This window comes from Lactuca serriola, chromosome 5 (genome assembly GCF_051521515.1).
Source record: "Lactuca serriola cultivar US96UC23 chromosome 5, Lser_US96UC23_V15, whole genome shotgun sequence".
Lineage (NCBI taxonomy): Eukaryota > Viridiplantae > Streptophyta > Magnoliopsida > Asterales > Asteraceae > Lactuca > Lactuca serriola.
This window is the reverse complement of record NC_136412.1, coordinates 159,077,593-159,099,737: the sequence shown is the minus strand read 5'-3', so window position 1 is coordinate 159,099,737 and position 22,145 is coordinate 159,077,593. Positions and strand designations below refer to the sequence as shown.

Below are 22,145 nucleotides of genomic sequence, written 5' to 3'. Positions count from 1 at the left end.
ATATCATTTTATTAGATGACGTGTTATTAAGAAATATAACTATTAAACAATTTGACAGCAACCAATTAAACCTAATGTAAATTCCATATTAATAGTCTAAAATCTAAAAGGTATATAATAATTAAAGTGCTAAAAAAGCAACAGCTTAAAGACTTGACGCACACAGCAAAACCATCTCTTTGTTTTAGCAGATCAAACACCCAAATATCTACCTTTATCCATATCGTTTCCATATCCCCAAATCATTGATTCTACTCGAAATCGCCATCGATGTTGTGCTTCAAATTACTTAAAGATCTGCATCTCTATTTTTCTTTTTGTTTTGGTTCATCGCCAATTCACATCATCAAATACTGATTCATAAAGAAAAACAAAACTTGGGTCTTTAGTTTCTAGTTTCAGTACATTGGAAAATCGATTTCAGAGAATTGATGTATCGATTTCAAGCATATGAAAAAATCGATTTCAAATAATCAATTTTACAGAAAGACAAGAATTGCTAACATGACGATTAGGTAAAAACGGGAAAAATCATACCACTTTGGAGGAGGAGCGATGTGGGAAACCGGAAGGAACAAGGTGGGGGTTGAAAGAGCAACGCCGGTAGAGGGTAATGCGCGTCTTTTTCATCAATCTGCCCCAGTCAGCCATGTTTTTCATTTTGACTGAATCAGCAAAAAAATAAGGACCGAATTAGCATTTTGGACCGAGTCCAAGACTGCAATAGAAAAACAAACGCACGGACTGAAGATTTCTGACCGAGTCCAAGCATTGAACCCAGTTAGAAGGTGCATCAAACAGCCCCTTAGACGTATTCTTTTTCATTGATGTGATTTGTTTGGGGGATTGGTCTCTCGAAAATTCTACAAATATTGTTCAATTTCTTACATGTTTTATCTTGTGTCAGAGTAATATGTTTGAGGTGGAGTTAAAGTTAGGGAGGCGGATAACATGACTAATGTTCTTAATAGCAAACCTACAAACCTTTCATGTCACTATCTGTCTTCCTAATTGTAGCATGACCAAACAAGAAGGTTAATTAAAAGTTACAAAAAAATTCTGAATAAAGTTATCGAATTGGAAGGTCAAGGATTTTTCGAATGGTGGAAATTTACCTTAATAAATAAGTTCATGGAAGTTTGGCTACTTACTATGTTGGAAAGTATGTTGTGTAATTTCTTCTAAAGTGGTGGTCTTAGGTAAATAGGTTGGTGTGTGTTAAATGGACTAAGGTTTACGCTTGTGTTCCAGTGTTTAATATAAAGGAAAGACAAGAAAGAAAATAAAATAAGGAGAAAAAATAAAGGAAAGAAAATGCAAAGATATATTGTATTTTGGTGAATTGAAAAAAAAAATTATTTTGTTTGTTGCTTAGTTGAAACTTGCAAAGGATGAGAAATGAAATTTACAAATTTACAATTATACCCTTCATGGGTAAACACATTATCATTGCTTCCTTTTGCCAAGACCCGTTTGCTAAAAACCTTTTGCCAACCAACATACTCAATGTTTACGGACCAATCTGTGAAGTTTATCGAACAACTATTATAATACAATTCTCTTATGTTTAAATTGCCATCAATATTATAAGATTCTTTATATGTATATGACCAAAACAACCAATTATCAGTTGATGATACTCGTTTAAAGAAATAAAGAACCTACCATAAGCAAGAAGTAATAATATGAAAATGCAACAAAAAGAAAAAACGGAGTTTGTTGGTGAGCAATGGTGATGAAGAGAAGGTGTAAACCACAATAACGATAAACCAATGTACTAGCTTTTTTAAATAAGTTGAGGGTAAATTGGTAAATGGAAAATACTTATTTTTGTGGATGATTACTCTCTCCATATCCTCTAATCTTGAAGAAAAAATTGAGAGGGAAGATTACCATCAATCTTCCTTTCTCTTCTTTCCGCTTCTTTCAAATAAATAATAAATTAATTAATTAAAAAAAACTACGCAACATGATTTTTTTTCCCATTTCTTCTAAATCCCTTTTACAACCAAATGAAGAGATATAGTTCAGAAGTTGGGATCAACAAGAAGACAGTACACAATGAAGTTACACACAGGAGAAGCTTCAGTGTTTCCTCCGAAATTTAACAAAAATCTTCATATCACATCGTCCCGATCGAACAAGGTACACTGTAGATTCATTTTTGATGTTATAATCTCTCAAAGTTCTACCATCCTCGAAGTTCTTTCCAGCTACTACTACCAAGCGATATTGACACAATGGAGTCCCGTCTACGTCTCCAATCTTTTCTTTCACACCATGAATGGTATCCGAGCTCTTTACAACCAGTGTGATCGTCTTCCCTGTTGGCTCAGGTGCAATATAGATTCTTTTTGGAATATAGATTCTTTTTGGAGGTTATAATCAGCCAAAGTTCTAGGACCTTCAAGGTTCTCCCCAGCAATGATCAACCGTTGTTGATGCAGTGGAATCCCCTCTATATCCTGAATCTTGGCCTTCACTTCACCAATGGTATCGGAGTTTTTAACTTTTAAAGCGATGGTCTTGCCCATTGGCGTTCTGACAAATATCGTCATCCCGAGATGCAGCGTAGATTCCTTCTGAACTTTATAATGAGCAAGAGTCCAACCATATTCTAGATGTTTTCCGTCAAAGATAAGCGTCTGCTGATCGCGAGGGATGCCTTCCTTTTCTTGAATCTTGTCTTTGACGTCGTAGATGGAAGCCGAACTCTCCACCTCCAACGTAATGGTCTTGCCCGTGAGGGTTTTCACGAATATCTGCATACCGCCGCGAAGAATGAAGATGAGGAGAGAGGGTTTCTAGTGACCCAACATTTGACTCTCGGATTCTATTCGCTCCGTATCCTCTTTTGTCGCTTTCAAATTTCCATAAAAAAAAATAGTTAATCTAAAAAAGAATCTTTATATTTTGTTTTTGTTTTTGTTATTATTATTATTATTCATGAAACATACTTTATGTATATAATTTTTTCATTTTTTTTCAAAAAAAACCCTTAACCTTCTTAATGTTTCGAAATACATCCTCGACTTTTTTAGATTTTTCTAAAAAAAACTCTAATATTTCACCAAAAAAAAATGCCATATTGAATAAAATAAAAAAATACAAGGTTTTTTCATGAAAAAAATAAAAATGATGTTCAATCCTTCCGAAGTTCATAATTATGTATGTATCATTTTTTTTCTGAAGTGACAAAAATAATATAGTCCTATGTCTCAAGTGAGACCTGAACTTATGACCTCTCAAATGAGAGGATCTCTCATTACCGCTAGGTCAAACGCCTTTTTGTACTTATATATCATTTTTAACCTATTAAAATCATATTTATATCCAATCTTATAATTTAATGAGGTATTAATCAATTTAATACAAAAAAAATATATTTAAAAATCAAAATAAAAGGTGATTGTACTAAATTACCCTTTCCAAATTATCTTAAATACTTATAAAGCTTGCATTTTCCCTTGATTGTCATGCATTTGAAACCCCCCACAATAATTTGGTAAAACCTCATGCATTTGAAACTCCTAAATCTTTTCACATTCTTAATAATTAATCACACATAATCAAATAGTAATTCATATGAGATAATAATTTTGCTAAAACCTCATGCATTTGTATGGTATTAGAACATGTTTGATTTTTTGGGTTTTAGACTTTAGTAAATAGGTAATTCGTTTGATACGTTGGATTTGAAACTATCTTACTTGAATTACTCAAAACAAGAGATAAATTAATAATATATGCTCATGCTTGTTTTGTACAAGCCCCAATCAAAATACAATATATCATGATCATACAATTAAGTGTCTTTTATTCCATTTTTGGCTTTATAACAAAAGTTTGTTTACATGGCGAAGAAAGAAAACTTGAAGATAAATATTTAGGTTGGATATTTATATAAGATTTGTTTTAAATATATAATATAGATATAAATACACAAATGTGTATCAAATATAGCTCATCACAAATTTAATGTTATAAACTAAAATAAAACTCAAAGTGGTTTTCCAAATATAATGTTTATACTATAATATAATATATTAGAAAAGAATATCATATAGTAGACAAATCACACATGTTGTGCAGAAATTTAGTTGCATAGATGATATATTATAATTATATTTCATTTAAAATATCTTAGAGTCATTTGGTTATTACATTGTTGTATTAGACACTAAAGTCAAATATATTTTGAATGACTCTTACAAAAATGATGTCTGTAATTTGAATATAACGCAATATCTTATGATGTTTATTGAATGATATTATCTTCGATTGAGCACTTTTTAATTGGAATCAATTTTATTATAGTTAAAAATTTTGGCTCCGTTTTTTCTTTCCATTAGTTCTAGAATATGATTTTTTATATTAACTTAAAATATGTCACTATCTTAAAATAGATTGAGAATGAGATTTTTTATATTTACTTAAAATACGACACCATTTTCTATTCAATAGTAAAACTAGCAAAAGTCGTTAAATATGTATTTTTATGAGGTTCAACATAAATAGACGATCAAAAATGGGAATCCATATCTAATCAATCATCAACTAATTACATTAAATACTAATGTATACATAAAAATTACATTTAAAATTTTAAACTAATAGTAAAAAAAATTTCATTGTTTATTATGATAAAAAATCTGTATATCAAAAATATACATGTTATTTAATCGCATACAAGTTTTATGTATGACTCATTCACAGTACATTAAACCTTATATAACCATATTAAACTACATAATTATCCCACTGTGCAACGTGTGGGCATTCGTCTAGTTAATAAATAGAACTAAATAGATTTAATTAGCATTAAACCTAATTAATATGACAAAACCTCAAACACATGAATTCTAAACTCAAAAACGTGAAATATCTAAGACTTTCATCACATTTTCTTCTTCTTCAAGTCGTGAGAATTTCTGCCTTCATTTCTTCGAATATCGTTGCTACAACCATCGTATTTCTTCACAACAAGTAAATCTTATTCTTCCTTTGATTAATTTTGGTTTTGATTAACTTTTTGCATTCGATTAATTTTTGGTTCTGCATTCAATTATGTTTGGTTTTCAATAGACAGTTTATTATCCTCATCTTTGATGGATAATGAGGTTGACGCACCAAGGTGGGACATAAGTACTCATACGCCTATAATTGAGTAAGTTTTTATCAACAAAGGAATTATACTTTATGTTTCCCTTCAATTTTATTAACCGTTTTTTTTTTCATTGTGGTTATCAAACAAATAATATCGGAATTCATGTTTAAACTGAAATATGAAGGCTTCTTTTCGGTTAGCTAGGAACTCATGTAGGCAAATGTATTCCTTTGGATCTACAAAATGTCTCTCCATAGACACATTTTCATATGACTTAAATCATCTAGTTGAAGAGGTGAAAAAACACTATCCGTCACAAAGCGATATCTTTTTGTCAATAGTAGTTGTTGACAAATATGCAAAAGAGCAATGTTTTATTGAACTTGATAACGATAAGAGTTGTATGGTGATGCTAAACATGTATAATGTGGATAAAGAAGTAACAATTTATGTATCATCCTCGAGATTCTTTCCAACAATGAACAAACGCTGGTGAATCAGTGGAATTCCTTCAATTTCGTGAATCCTTGCATTCACATTGCCAATGGGCTCCGAGCTATCTATAGTCAGCATGATTGGAATCTTGGATGCCATGATCCCTCAAACTTGTACAATCTTCAAGGTTCTTTTCAGAAAACATCAAATGCTGGTAGTATCATGGAATCTTCTTTCTCATGAATCATTCGTTTCATATTACTAATGGTCAGACCTCTACCCTGGACACCAACAGCGTGAAGGTCTTCCCTGTTGAAGTCTTAACAAAAATCTTCATACCACCTCCTCACTCTCTCGAAATCAGGTGCAATACAGATTCATTCTGGACGTTACAATCTGCCAAAGTTGTATACACCTCAGGTTGATTTTGTCCAAAGACCAGACGCTGTGGAAACCCAATTATTTCCTGAATCCTTTCCATCACATTCCCAATGGTCTCCGAGTTCTCAACCACCAGCGTGTACTTATGCCCTAACAAACTTTTCACAAAAATCCGCATGTCTCCTCCCAACCTCAAACCCAGGTGCAATGTAGATTCTTTTTGTATGTTTTAATCCGCTAAAGTTCTAGTACCCTCAAGGTTCTTCTCAGCAATGGTCAAAAGTTGATGTTGCGGTAGAATCCACTCTATGTACGCCATCTTCTAGCTGCTGACGGGAGTAATTCCTTCCTTGTCATGTATCGTTGACTTGGCATTGACAATCGTGTCTGAACTATGGACCTCCAAGGAAATGGTCTTGCCGGTGAGTGTTTTGGTGAAGAGTGTGGCTTCCAGACGGCTAGGGTTTTTCCATCATGGCTTGAGGACGAAGAACGAGGAGAGAAAGCCAGAAAGGGCCTGTTGGCGGAGATACGTTTCAGTGATTCTACTCTCTCAATATCTTTCTTTGTCATTTCCGATGATTTTCTAAAAGGAAGAAATTGCATCAAAATGAAAATGTATTGCATAAAAAAGTTATTGAATATTTTAATAATACAATAATAATTTTATGTGAATATTTTCATTTATCTAAAAATATTTTACAAAAAAGTAAAAAGCTAGTGCATCATCGGTTCATATTATTTGTTATTATTATTTTGTTTAATAAAATTTTTTTTTATAGAAAATTACAAAAATGGTCCATTTGTTATGTATCTTTTTTAACCAAGTCTATTTTTTTTTTTTTTTTAAATTTGCATATGTCCCACCCTACGGTTTATTTTTGTCACGTAATTAGTCCCCATGTCGAATGCCATCTTGTCCTGTTAAATCGAATCATATGTGACGCACATGAGGGCAAAATCGTTATTTTGAGTTTGTTATTGTCACTAGTCATATATACGATCATGATAATTATTTTCATTAATCGTCCTCCAAATTAACTCTCGTTTCTTATTCCAAGAGTAGGAGTGATTGCGGTTCGGTTTGAAACCGTGATACTGATCGCGGTTTTGCGGTTTATATTTTTCTTAACGGTTTGGCTTGCGGTTTTGATCTTTTCAAACTGTAGTTAACGATTTGGCTTATGGTTTTTAAGATTTCAAACTGTTTAAAAACCGGAAGGTATATATATATATATATATATATATATATATATATATATATATATATATATGTGTGTGTGTGTGTGTGTAATTGTATTTTGTTGTATTATATATTAATTTTTATATATATGACAACCACAAAGTTATATGTGAGATTTGGTGTTTGAATTAGAAAATGTCATGGTAACTAAAGTAGACTTTGGCTTATGAATTGTGCATGCTAAAAATGTAAGGGTTTGAATGTAGGAGTATGGTAACTAAAGTAGACTTTGGCTTATGAATTGTGTATGCTAAAAATGTAAGGGTTTGAATGTAGGAGTGATTGAAACTGTTACACTTGGCTTTACTACAGTTTTGAAATTGTACAAGTGAATGTTCATCCTATTTAATATTTATTGAAATGGAGTGAAAAGTTACGTTGTAAACTCATCTTTAATTATGAAAGTCTTTCTCTTTACAATTCATTTCATGAATTTTACATTAGTCCACATTTGCATTTTGTTATAGCGTATGGTTCATGGTTTAATTAATTTTTTTTGTATGGTCTGTCCTTTATACATATAAGATGCTTATTTTACATTTTTTAATACTTCGTGCCATGTATTCCGAGCTTTCGACTACAGCTCTGCTTGCACCGACAATATCGACTGACAGGTACTTTTCTTCTTATGGTTTTATATTGAATTTTTGGTGTGATTTTTAATATTGACTTTTTTGGACAGCAAAGGCTTATGAATTGGATGATATTTTGGATGTGGATAGCATTTTGGAAGTGAGCTTGCTGATAATAGAAAGAATACTTGTTGTTTTTATTTACTGTTTTGTGTGTATTAGTCTAATATTTGATATAATGGAGCAATATTTGCTGCTTTTTATTTACTGTTTTGACAGTTTTTTTTTGCTGTTTTTATAGCTTTAATATTACAGTTTTTTTTTTAACAATATTTGACAGAATTTTTGTTGTTTTGACAACTCCAATATTGCAGTTTTTTAACAATATTTGGCAGAATTTTTGCTGTTTTGACAGCCTCAATATTGCAATTTTTAACGATATTTTGCAGAGTTTTATTTGTTTTAACATATTGTAGTTTTTTTAACAATCTAATGAACTCGACTAAAATGGGCTTAAAAAGCCCAAACCGTGAAACCAAACTAGAGTCAAAGCGTTAGTAACGGTTTGGTTTTGTTCGGTTTTAATTTTTGAATGGTTTGATTTTGGTTTTCTCTTGACAAAAACCGTAACTAACGGTTTGGTTTCGGTTTAACCTAAAAACCGAATAAATCGGACTGTGAACACCCCTATCCAAGAGTACAACATATGCCTATAAAATTATTTTATTCCTCCCAAATCTTCTTAGATTGAAAACCCTAGTAACGAAGGTTGTGAGGAAGTTCATCATGGTAGTAACAATGTGGAGTGTGAATTCTAGTGATGATGATGAAGACATGAATGCGATTTACGGTATGTGATTATTCCAAAGTTCACTGTATATGGTTTTTGTGTTATATTAACCAATTCTTCATATTTTTTTTAATAGATGGGAATCATCCTATGTTTTCATAACATATAAATCACGTAGGTGAATAGCATGCTACATCGGAATACAATATTACTACAAGGATTAAGCCCTATGGAGACGACATGCTATACCGACGACATGTGTCGTATGCAAAACACAAGCTATACGAACGACATGCCGTCCGTATTGACTGCGCGGGAAGGGGTAAAAAATTGGTGGAATGTCCAATATCTATTCAGACGACATGTCGTCTCTATAATGTATTAAAAAATATTTTCAATTTATTTATATTCCCTTTTGCTAGAAAATAAAGACGTCTTCGTTTTGGTCCACCTATACCGACGACATGTCGAGTGGTAAAAAAATTATTTTGAATTATTTTTAATTCGTGTCGTAGAAAAGTAAAACAATGTCATTTTCGTCCCCCTATAGAGACGACTTTTCGTCTGCAAAAAGTGGGACCGATCTGCGTGAAAAGTATTTTTTTTAATGAGGTAAGAAGTTGGACGATGTTGTTTTCCTTTACCTATACAGACGGCATGTCGTCGGTATAGAGTTTCCTTGTAACAAAACCCGTATCAATGTTCAGTTTGCAGTCACCAGTCACGCTTGCACCTCGTTTTTCCTCTCAAGCTCCAGCGATGCAGGGCGACTTCCGGCCACACAGCTACATCGGTTACATAAAGGTAAGTTTCTTGGTCCTAGATTTGTTCTTAATTTGTTGTAGCTTGAGTTTTATTCCGATTTTTGGGGTTTATTTCCGGTTGTTATAGCCCTCAATCAAAGCCCTCATCACCGCCGACCGCGGAAACGAGCTGCACCACCGCCAGAGAAAACAAATTCGGGTTATCGTGCTATCTTGACCTCTGATTTTGAGGTAATTTTTTGGGTTTTTTTCCCCTGTGTAACGTGACGAAATGGAGATGATGAAATGTATGATTTTTTTTTTCTTTCAATACACCATGATATATAATTTTGCTCATATTTTGTTTGGTTGATTGATTATATATATGCATTTTGAGGTATGCAAATGTGTTTTGACATGAAAATGAAAATGAAGTTAGACATAATGTGTTTATGTTATTGTGGTGTATTGGCATGAAAATGAAATTAAGAATGACGTTTGATTTTTTATTTACATGTGTACATTTGTATGAAATTGAAATTTGATGTCTAAAATGTAAGGTGCTATTAGATATGATTGTATGAAATTGGATGAAAATTGATATTGTATGTTTGATTTTGATTTTGTATGATGTTTGATTTTGTATGATGTTTGATTTTGTATTTGGATGTATACATTTGTATTGTATGTCTAAAATGAAATGAAAATTAGAATTGAATGTATTGTATATATGCATGATTATATGATACTTTTGTTAATTGATAATTTATAGTTTTTGTATTTAGAGGCTTTTGTTTGTATTGTAAAGTGCTTAATATGGTTTCAAGTGCTTAATTTTGTTAGTGACTTAATGTTGGTCATTACGACTTTAGCTTAATTAGGTTATTAATAGCAACGTACTTTTAGTAATTTTAAATTATTATAGAGTAAACTTGAATTAATTAAAAATAATCAATAAAAATAAAATATTAAATTAATTATAAAATCAAATTAAACTAGCTTTAAAATCAAATTAATATTAATTTTAAAACAAAATCAAATTAATTATAAAATCAAATTAAATTAGTTTTAAAATCAAATTAATATTAATATTAAAATAAAATCAAATTAATTATAAAATCCAATTAAACGGTATATTTTTTAAACCAAAATATTATGTAATATAATATTAAAAGTAGGATGCTATAATAGAAAATAAACAAAAGTATGATGTTATAATTAACAAAAATATGATACTTTTGTTAATTGATAAGTTATAGTTTTTGTATTAAGATGTTATTGTTTGCATTGTAAAGTGTTTAATATGGATTCAAAGTGCTTAATTTTGTTAGTGACTTAATGTTGGTCCTTATGACTTTAGCTTAATTAGGTTATTAATAGCAACGTACTTTTAGTAATTTTAAATTAATTATAGAGTAAAGTTGAATTAATTTAAAAAATCATTAAAAATAAAATATTAAATTAATTGTAAAATCAAATTAAATTAGTTTTAAAATCAAATTAATATTAATTTTAAAACAAAATCCAATTAATTATAAAATCAAATTAAATTAGTTTTAAAATCAAATTAATATTAATATTAAAATAAAATAAAATTAATTATAGAATCCATTTAATATGATTTTCTTATTAAAACATGTTGAATCGTTGATTTTTAGTTTAAGTTTCTTCTTCATAATCATTATGAATACTCTATCCAATCCGTTTGATTTTTACTTCTCTAGTATATATTTTTCATATACTTGTGAATACTCTATCCGTTCTCGGGTATATATTTATTTATCTAGCCCAAATACAATCTAACTTTCGATAACTATATATAATATAATTTTTAATAGTGAAACAGCAACGACGATTGATAAGAGTTGGATTAGAGAGAACTGAATGTCTTCAAAATACTTGGAAGGTCTTAAAAACTTTATGAAGATTGCTGAGAAACATGTCAGCTCTAAAGGCAAAGTACGTTGCCCGTGTAAAACTTGTGTGAATTCGTATCGACATGTTTTGCCTACGGTTTATGCCCACTTACATGACATTGGGTTTCTAGAAACATATACTATGTGGATTTATCACGGGGAGAAACATGTCGGTTCTTCGGATTTAAGCTATAATTCGACTCCAAGAACAAACACACCCACAAGTAATGAGATGTTTGATGTAATTGATGATGTTATGGCAGAACAAAATACAAATGAAGAAAATATAGACGAGGAGGGGCGAGGTATAGACCCAGAATTTGATGATTTGTTTGAGGAGCTCAATATCAAGTTATACCGTGAATGTAGAGATATGTTTGCCTTAAACTTTTTGGCAAAGTTGTTGCATATTAAAGTGATCAATATATGCACAAATAGTTCGTTTGATCAACTTATAGAGTTATTAAGAGCTGCTTTCCCGAAGAGCAAGATTCCAGATTCACACTATGAAGCTAAAAAGAAGTTGAGAAAGATAGGTTACGATATCAATTGATCCACGCTTGCAAAAATGATTGTGCTTTGTTTTGGAAGGAGAACGGTTCCATGCAGAATTGCCCGATTTGTAAGGAGAGTAGATGGGTGGACACAACGACAAAGGGGAAGAAAGTACCACAAAAAGTGTTGCGATACTTTCCTTTGACTCCAAGACTTCGACGAATGTATAACTCCACATCCACAGCTAAAGATATGAGTTGGCATAATACTGGACGCTCAATAAATGGTATGATGTATCATCCGGTTGATGGGAAGTCATGGAAAGATTTTGATCAGAGATATCCAAAGTTTGCTAAAGAACCTAGAAATGTTCGTATAGGTTTGGCTCCTGATGGCTTCAATCCATTCTGCAACTTTAATAGTACATATAGTATTTGGCCGGTTATATTAACTACCTACAATACACCACCATGGCTTCAATCCGTTAGATGCAACTTCTTACACTGGCTACATAGTAAATGGTGTTCGATTTGTTGTACTTAGCCGTGATCTCCAAAGTACTACTCAAAATAGTGGCATTCTTACATTAGGAGTAGACGGTACACCATTCTACGATCAATTAGAGGACATCATAGAGTTGCAATATTTACATGGTTATTCAGTTGTACTCTTTCGTGGTAAATGGTTCAATGCATCATTAGATAATGGACGTTTAATTAGTAAAAAGAATATGGTTATTATCGATACCAGTCATGAATGGTATGTTGGTAAAACATGGTATGACAATCAACAATACATCTTAGCCACTCAAGCTAAACAAGTGTTTTATCTCCAAGATCCTACTCGAAACAATAATTGGAGAGTTGTGGAAGATGTTCATCATCGAAAACTTTGGGATCATCCAAGTATCGGTGTTAATGAGATAGATGTGGTTAATGACACTCGATCAAATGATTTTCCCTTGGCTGTCGATTTAGGTGATTATGATGATGATACATACTCCGTTGATGGATAATCAAGTGTGGCTCCTACTATAAACAATGATGGTGGTGATACGTACTCTTCAGATAATGATGACGATTTTATAAGCGATGATCATGAATTTATTAATGATGATGTTGTACATGTATATTGTTCTAGTGATGATTCTGATTGATGGTGTGTTATGGTTATACATTTTGATTGCTTAAAGTATGTTTAGTATATTTTCTAATATTTGTTAAACAGATGACTACACATGTTGCGAGGGGGCATGTAGGAGACGGCAGGGAACGACCTCCACATGAGCGTGCAGGAAAGATACCGGTAGGTTGTCAATCTTGTAAGTTACATGAAATTCTTAAATATATTGGGTATATTTTTTTTAAAGTTTTAAATTTCTAAATTTTTTGTTCTATGTGTCAACGTAGCAAACTCGACGCGTTGGCATGGAAAAGGAAGATGCTTAAATATGCGAAAAAAGTTCAATCACAATGGTCAACCTTTACGTGTGGAAATTGATAGCGTCGGGGGGACTTATAAATTCATAAATACAAATGGCAAAATGTTGACTACGTTTATCTCAAACTTTGTGATAAATCATGTACCACTCCATTATAGGACTTGGAGACGTGTTCCTTTCCATTACTATGAAAATAAGTATCCTGAGATTGAAGTAAGTACAAAATACATTTTATATGTGAAAAATTTTATACTTTTTAAATGTTTTTTTACTAATTAAATTTGTTTTTTTTATTGCAGACATATTTTAATCTTGATATGTATCGGGGTACAGATATGTGGGAAGCCATTCGAATGACTGTACAGAGCGACTCCCAAAGAGCTTATAAACAACACAAACATGACATAAAATATTATTTTGATAGTGTTGGTGGATATGATGATGTGGAAGGTGCAAGACAAACTCCACCGGATGATATGGACGACGAAGCTTGGAATAACATGATCGATCTTTTTTTTTTTTGATGAGGGTTATAGGAAGCAGTGCAAAGAAGGTAAAGAAAGCAGGTCCAAACTTCAAATTACGAGTGCTCATGGAAGTAGAACATATGCATACAGACGACGTGAGGAGGTAAGTAAATTTATTTGTATTTTATAAAATTTTTATTAACACTTATATATATATATATTAATTGTTTTTGGCTTATTATAGAGAGAAAGAGGAGAATATCGACGGTTGGAGACAGATGCGATTTAAAGAAAGTCGGGGTTGGTGTACACCACAAGCAGAAGTAGTTTGGGTAAGTAATAAACAAAGTTAATAAGTCGTTTGATAAATATGTTTTTATTATTTTAGTTAGTTTAAGGTATAATATTATTATTTTAGTGTATAAATTTAGTTATTTTTTTAATTAATGTACTTTTATTGATTTCTTTATTTTAGGAAAACATTCAACGAGAGAAGATGGTGATGCAATCACAACTCGGGAAGAACGAAAAGTTAAATGAAGAACAATGCCTCGCTCGTGACCTCAGTGAGAGACGTGGGCATATTCGCGGAATTGGAAGGAAACCAGGCATCAACAATAATTTATTTCCAAATAAACATACCAAACGTTCCAAAGCTTCCACATCCCAATCTTCAGATAATCCCCTAGTTGATGTATTATCCCAACAAATTCAATTCATGCAACAACAAATGCTACAAATGAACCAAATGTTTAATAACACTTTCGCGTCTTTCATTCCAAACTTCCGACCACAACCAATGCCACAATTCTAGTTTAATCCCAATATGGTTCCACAAAATAACCCCGAAACATCAAATGAACTCGCATGATGATGATGATGACGATGATGATGATGTTGATGATGGTGGTTATGAGGAGGAGGAGGAGGAGAACTAGAATGGTAATGACAACAATGTTTGTTAAAAACTTGCTTTTCTTGTTATTTTGTTTGATGATGTTGATGATGGTGGTGATGATGATGAGAAGGAGGAGAACTAGAATGGTAATGACAACAATGTTTGTTAAAAACTTGCTTTTTTGTTATTTTGTTATATAGTAGAATTTGAATGGTATGTTATGTTTATTAAGTGTTTTTGGATTTTAATGGTATGTTATCTTATGTTTATATTATTCTGCAAATATCCATTTTGGATTTGTTTTAAATGGTATATATAACAAAACCAGTGGAAGATATAAAAAAAAAAAGACTATAGCGACGACATGTCGTCGGTATAGCTTTCCAACTGTAAAAACGGTTTTCACTTATCCAAACGACAAGTCGTCTCTATAGCTCTCACTTATCCAAACGAAAAGTTATCTCTATAGCCTCACATTTTTACCGACGACAAGTCGTCTCTGTAGAGTCCGAAAAAAACTTTTTCTAATTTCCTCGAAAATCAATCCTGACGACCCTTTGTAGACGGCATGTCGTCTGGACTGACCATGCTATACTGGCGACACTTGTACCGACGATATTTTCGACTTTTACCGACGGAGCTATACTGACGACTTTTTATAGACCACATATCGTCGGTATAGGTTTTAGCGACGACAAGTCGTCTGGACAGAGCTCAAAATTGTCGTCTGTATAGTGTACGATCCTTGTAGTGTATGTCAATGGTACCAATTTTTATGTATATTTTTTCAATGGAATCACACTTGGAAGCTCATTGGTTTACCTTCTTGTCACAAAGCTCATTGATTTACCTTCCGATCACAAACCCATCAGATTAAAATGGGTATTCAATGTTAAAAAAGATGATAGAATAATTGTCGAGTATAAGGCTTGTTTCATTGCAAGGGGTTTTGTGTAAAAACAAGATATTTGATATGGATATGGAAAAACAAGTGCCACAACCCGTAACCCGACCCAACAGAATTAAAAGAAGACCCGCCAGATATAAGGATTGAAGACCTGGTCACTAATGGGTCTTATTGTTGAAGAAGAATTCTCATACATGCATCATTTTAGGAGAAATAAGTGGGACACCACTCTAGTAGTCAACTGCACGTTTACATGTTTTCCTTTTTGTTTGCTACTTTATGCATTATGTTTGTTCTGTTTGCTGTTTAAGTTGTAACTTGCATTGGAATGAGATATCAGAAAATTGCCCCAATCTTGTCTCTTGTCTCTGCAACTATTCTCTTCTCTAGAGCTTAACCCACTCAAGGAGTTGTATCAATATTACTTTAGCGGGTTAACGGAGTTAAAAGATACACAATTTAGACATAAGGATCACCTTTCTAAATGGTGAGATAATATCTCGTCCCGAAGGCTTTGTTTTCAAAGTAATCTAACATAAAGTTTACAAGCTTTCTAAAGCGCTTTGTGTGTTACGTCATTAAAGTTTTCAAGCTTTTTAAAGCTCATTATGTGTTACGTCTGAAGGCATGGAATATTTTCTTGGACAAAATTAAACATGAAGAATATTGGGCTCCAAAGTTGTTCGTATGATCAAGCCGACACTCATTCGGGTATTAAAGAACTTGCTTTATCGAATTTCATTCGGGTATCAAAGAACTTGCTTCATTTCTATCAAGATGATCTTATTGATACATGCTCTAATTGGTTTGTCCATTCTCCACACATTCCTGAATGAAATGAAACTACATATTAATGTGGTTTTCCGAATATTGATCTTGTGAGGATGTTGTCGACCATAAAAGCACAAGTGGCATGGTTTTCAATCTTGGTGAAACATTTCATGTGGGAATCGTAAAAACAAAAGTTTGTAGCATAGTCAACTTACGAAGTGGAAATCATGGATGCTACAGTGGCGGCTTGCCAAAAAATTTATTTGGCGAAATGACCGAGTTTAAAGGAGAGCCAATAAAACTTTTTGTTGATAAAAAACTGGCAATCCAATTGATGAACATTTTTTTATTCCACTAGCTACACAAACACAATAATACTAAGTTTTATTTCATTCGGGAATGTGTGGAGAATGGACAAATCATTGTTGAGTTTATATCCTCGAAAGAGCAAAAGGCACACATACGTAGACATACTTACTAAGAAGTTGGCGGGAGAAAACTTTACCAACATGTGCAAAAGCTTCAAGTGATTAAGCTGGATCCGGATCCATTTAAAAGGGGAAATGTGGAATATTAACCGAGTATTCCTAAATTAAAATAGGTGGAAATTTTACATAGTCTTGGAGTATCCACAATTGGGGTTTAATAAAAGTTGAATAGATGATGACTATGATTGAATAGATGGTTAATGGAGTGTGAATGATGACATAGAGAATGGAGAAGAGTTGAATGAGAGAGTTGTATAATCATTGAATGGTTCAATGGATTTGATGTTTTCTTTTTCAATTAAATTTCAAACCAAATATAGGAATCCATTAAACTCTGTAGAGTTTAATGGAGTGTGGATGTTAAAAAGTATAGTTGAACAAAAACTGAAATATTAATGTGGCGGTGATGTGGCAATCCATTGAACTTCATAGAGTTCAATGGATTATGGATACCCTTTGTTTGAGTCAAATATGTAGTCTCCTTTGCTTGTCTCCCGGAGCAAGTCATATAGTGTTATTTAAATAAATGAAGAAACCTTGTCTTTGGTTCACATATTTCTCATTTATTTTTTTCTTTTTTCTGATCTCGACAAGCCAAGCTGATATAAATAATTTTCTCAAACTCATATATATTGTCACTCCACCGTATTCATCCAATTATTTAACAACTACATTCTCTTTTCTTATGTTCTTGGTTGATTATTTTTCATATGTTCGGCACACCATTTTCTTAAGCCTCGGACGACGATCCTTTGTTCAGTTGTTGGAACAAACGACATAACTTGAAGAAAGATTGGATGTCATAAGATCTATAAGACCAACAGAATCATAAAAAATTAAATAGTCCTAGACTTCTCTTAATATAAAAAGCCTAGACGAAGAACTTGTTAACACTCTTCTTATACTTCCTTTCTTGTGAATGAATCACCAATGGGGATGGATGTCAACACTTTCTTATGGTTCAATTCTTGTAAATGTAACTCCAATGTAAGGGCTACATGTGCTATCACAAAAGCATGAAATAAAAGGATTGTCATGGGTGTGATAGTGGGGTTGGAAGGTTTTTGAAATCTTAGACTTATTCTTTGTCGATGATCTGAATTGTTTGGGGGAATATTGGTCCCTCGAACATTCTACAAATATTGTTCAACTTCTTACATGTTTTATCTTGTATCATAGTAATCTATTTTAGGTGGAGTTAAAGTTAGGGAGGTGGATAATATGACTAATGTTCATAACGTCAAACCCACAAACCTTTCATGTCACTATGTGTCTTCCTAATTGTAGCATGACCAAGCAAGAAGGTTGATTAAAAGTTATACAACAAAATTCTAAATAAAGTTATCGAATTGGAAGGTAAGGATTTTTCGAATGGTGGAGATCTACCTTAATAAATAAGTTCATGGAAGTTGGGCTACTTACTATGTTGGAAAGGATGTTGTGTAATTTCTTGTAAAGAGGTAGTGTTAGGGAAAATGGTTGGTGTGTGTCAAATGGTATATGGTTTACCTTGTGTTCCAATGTATAATAAAGGAAAGAATAAAAAAAAAGAACAAAAAAAGATATGGTTCAGAAATCAGAAGGCCAAGTCACACAAAATTCTTAGTCAAACATCTATGAAGAGATAGGGTTCAGAAATTGGGATCAACAAGAAGACAGTACACAATGAAGATACATTGTCTTCATGATTGACCACTTACAATTACACAGAGGAGAAGTTTCAGTGTATCCTCCGCCTCAATATGATGATCTGCCAGGGTCCGTTCATCTTCTAGGTTCCTCCCTAAATATGTAAGTCTCTGCTGATTAATTGGAATGCCCTCTTTTTCCTTTATCTTTGCCTTCACATCTTTAATGGTGTCTGATAATTCCACATCCAGCCTGATGGTCTTCCATGTCATAATCTGAACAAAAATCTTCATATCACATACTTCCAACCTCAAAACCAGATCCAATGTAGAATTTTCTTGGATGTTATAATCAGCCAAAGTTCTACCATCCTCGTCGAGCTTCTTTGCAGCAATGAACAATCGCTCGCTGGTGATGCCGTGGAATCCCCTCTTTTTCCTGAATCTGTGCCTTCAAATCATCAATGCTATCAAACAATCCCCATTTTAGCTTCATGGTTTTGCCTGTGAAAGACTTAACCAATGTCCAATTAAAACCTCCTACTAACCTCAAAATCACATGTAATGTAGACTCGTTTTGGATGTTATAATCCCTCAAAGTTTTGTCATCCTCGAGTCGCTTTCTATCAAAGATTAAGCGCTGCTGATCCTGTGACATCCCATGTATTATCTCCATAATCTTTACCTTCACACTATAAATAGTCTCTGAGCTCTCCACCGCCAGCGTGATGGTCTTCCCGTCTAGAATTTTAACAAAAATCTTCATATCACATCGTCCCGATCGAACAAGGTGCACTGTAGATTCCTTTTTGATGTCATAATCTCTCAAAGTTCTACCATCCTCCTCGAAGTTCTTTCCAGGAACTATTAAACGATATTGAGACAATAGAGTCCCATCTATGTCTCCAATCTTTTCTTTCACATCACGAATGATATCTGAGCTCCTTACAACCACAGTGATCGTCTTCCCTGTCAAAGTCTTCACAAAAATCCGCATATCATCTCCAAACTGTAGACTCAGGTGCAATATAGATTCTTTTTGGAGGTTATAATCAGCCAACGTTCTAGGACCCTCGAGGTTCTCCCCAGCAATGATCAATCGTTGTTGATGCAGTGGAATCCCTTCTATATCCTGAATCTTGGCCTTCACTTCACCAATGGTATCGCAGCTTTTAACATTTAAAGCGATGGACTTGCCCATTGGGGTACTGACAAAGATCTGCATTCTGAGATGCAGCATAGATTCCTCGTGAACATTATAATCAGCAAGAGTTTTACCGTCATATACTAGATGTTTGCCGGCGAAGATAAGCGTCTGCTGATTGGGAGGGATCCCTTCGTTTTCCTGAATCATGGTTTTGACGTTGTAGATTCTATCCGAGCTCTCAACCTCCAACTTAATGGTCTTGCCGGTGAGGGTTTTCACGAAGATCTTCATACCGCTGCGAGGAATGAAGTTGAGAAGAGAGGGTTGTGACTTGTGAGTGATGAATTTAAGTGGAGATACGTGGGATGATTTTTTAATTTGGATTCGGATTTTGTTTGATCGCTCGATATCCTTCTTTGTCGCTATTTATACTAATCAAAAACATAGATAAACATATGTTATATATAGTTTAGTCCATAACGATTCTTTTAATATTTTCATCATTATATCATTATTATATAACATAATAAGTACTATAATATCTAACTAATTATTATTTTATATTTTTAAAATATTGTATATTACAAACGTTTGTTACAATGAAAGGGATTATATTTTACTAGTTTATAACCCGTGAAATCCACATATAACAATGAATCGATAGGTTAAGTTTAAAATAATGTCACTTTTTAATATTTCAAGTGTATTAATGCAGAGTTGTTAATATTTCAAGTGTATTAAAACCGACCAATTGAATGTAGATATACCTAAAAGTTCTAATGTTTGTTTGAGCTTACAATTTATATTATATTATGTTATTACAATTTATATTATATTATGTTATAATGCTATCAAATTGTAATATGACATCATTTTTAGACTTATGTATATTTTATTAAGAAATTTTTTTTTGTGAGCTTTATGTGTATATTGTTTTTATTAAAGCAATAACATTATTAATTACTATTGTTAGGAAACAAAAGTATATATATAACCAATACCATAAGTGATATTTATCATCCACAAAAAATCGATTTAAAATAGTTGACTAAAAGATTACAAGTTTGATTTGGATGTTATTGCTGCCCAACGGGTCATGCATTCTAATGTCATATCTTCTAGATGCACAAATGTAGTTTTCAAAAGAATTGGTTTTGCTATTCAAAAAGGACTAGCGGCACAGCTTGTTGCCCATTTGCCTTCAATCGATATGTATTGTACTATAAAATCTTAGATTGGTAAAAATTACTGAGTTTTGATGGACCTTTGGGAATAATAGAATCATGTAAAATGTTCAGGTGCTTCCATGCTCCAAATGATAAGCTGCTACCAAATGAGTAAAACTACATAGTTTAAATAGCAAAAATAGTAAAATCGAGCAGGGAGTTTAGAATTTAAAATTTTAAATGGTCAACAACATAATTCCAAAAAACTTATTCAGATAGTTAAAACTGAGATTATTAATAAGAAAAAGAGTAACTATGAATGAACAAATATCACAACTTATCAACCTTTCTCTCATGAAACGAAAAAAAAAATGCAAAAAAGATAAACAAACAAGAAAACAAAATCGACTTGTAATGAAAATCAAATATAGAAGCAGAAACATATTTGACTTTGTTCGCAGAAGAACACTTCATAAAAACAACTAAATGGCCAACATATGGACTTTGGAAAATTAATCAAACATAAAAACCGAAGAACACATACCTACATAAATAAGCATGTCAAGATTTCTAGTCAATGAGTGTTGATCTTCTTCATAAAAACAAATAAACTTCAACTTTGGAACCTGTTATCGAGTTATCTAACCAGAGTTAGCCAAAAGAGGTAGATTTCACATAAAACACTAAAGAATTAATGTCAAGGTCCAACCTGCCACCATATGGACTTACAGATTCTTAAAAAGATCTAAAATTTAACCTTTTTGTAATGGAACTAAGAACAACTGGCGTTAACATAACCACGTTTGATAACCAAGAAGTTAACCTGCACAAAGAAATACATCACATCTTCCAACTATTGCAACATTTGAAACTAAAATTAGGGATCATGGAAAAAGGAAGAGTGAAAAATATCATTTAATCAAGCGATTTAAGATATTTCCACTTTATACTTATCAACAATTTCCCAGTAGCATTTAATATATGGATAGATTAGAACCATCAAGTAGTAGTATTTGAAGTGTTACTTAAGAAATATGAGAAACTAAACTTCTGTCATTTTTCTATCAAGTTTTATAGCCATATTTTGAATATGCAATCACACGTTATTGTGATAGAGCTCCAGTCAAATCCATGGCCACAGTTTACTTTCCTTCTAATGTCTGTATGTCATACATCATACAACCAATGAACAATATAAGGCCTCCAAATAATTATATGTGTTCATTTTTAGTTTCCAAAAAGGAGTACATTGCGGAGACATATGATATACCTTGGTAAAAAAATAGAAGCATGTCTATGAAGTAATGAAGACAAAGAAAATGTGCCTCTTTAACCATTATCATCAGCCTTGAGGTCTGAAAGAACAATCATAGATTGATTCTTTAGAGTAACATTTCCTCAAACACCTGGTGGACAGACTTTGCAAGGCAGATTTTGCAGGGTTCAATCTCTATCATGACCTCCATGATAGCCGATTGAGACGAAATGAGAGATAGATAGGAGTGTTGGAATAGTGTCTAAGGCTGCAACTATATTAGGCAAGTATTTGA

At 32.6% G+C, this 22,145-nt stretch overlaps 1 pseudogene; it reads right to left on the bottom strand.

Moving 5' to 3' along the window:
• Positions 1-22,145, bottom strand: part of LOC145053180 (uncharacterized) — a 91,235-nt pseudogene that overhangs the window by 2,929 nt on the left and 66,161 nt on the right.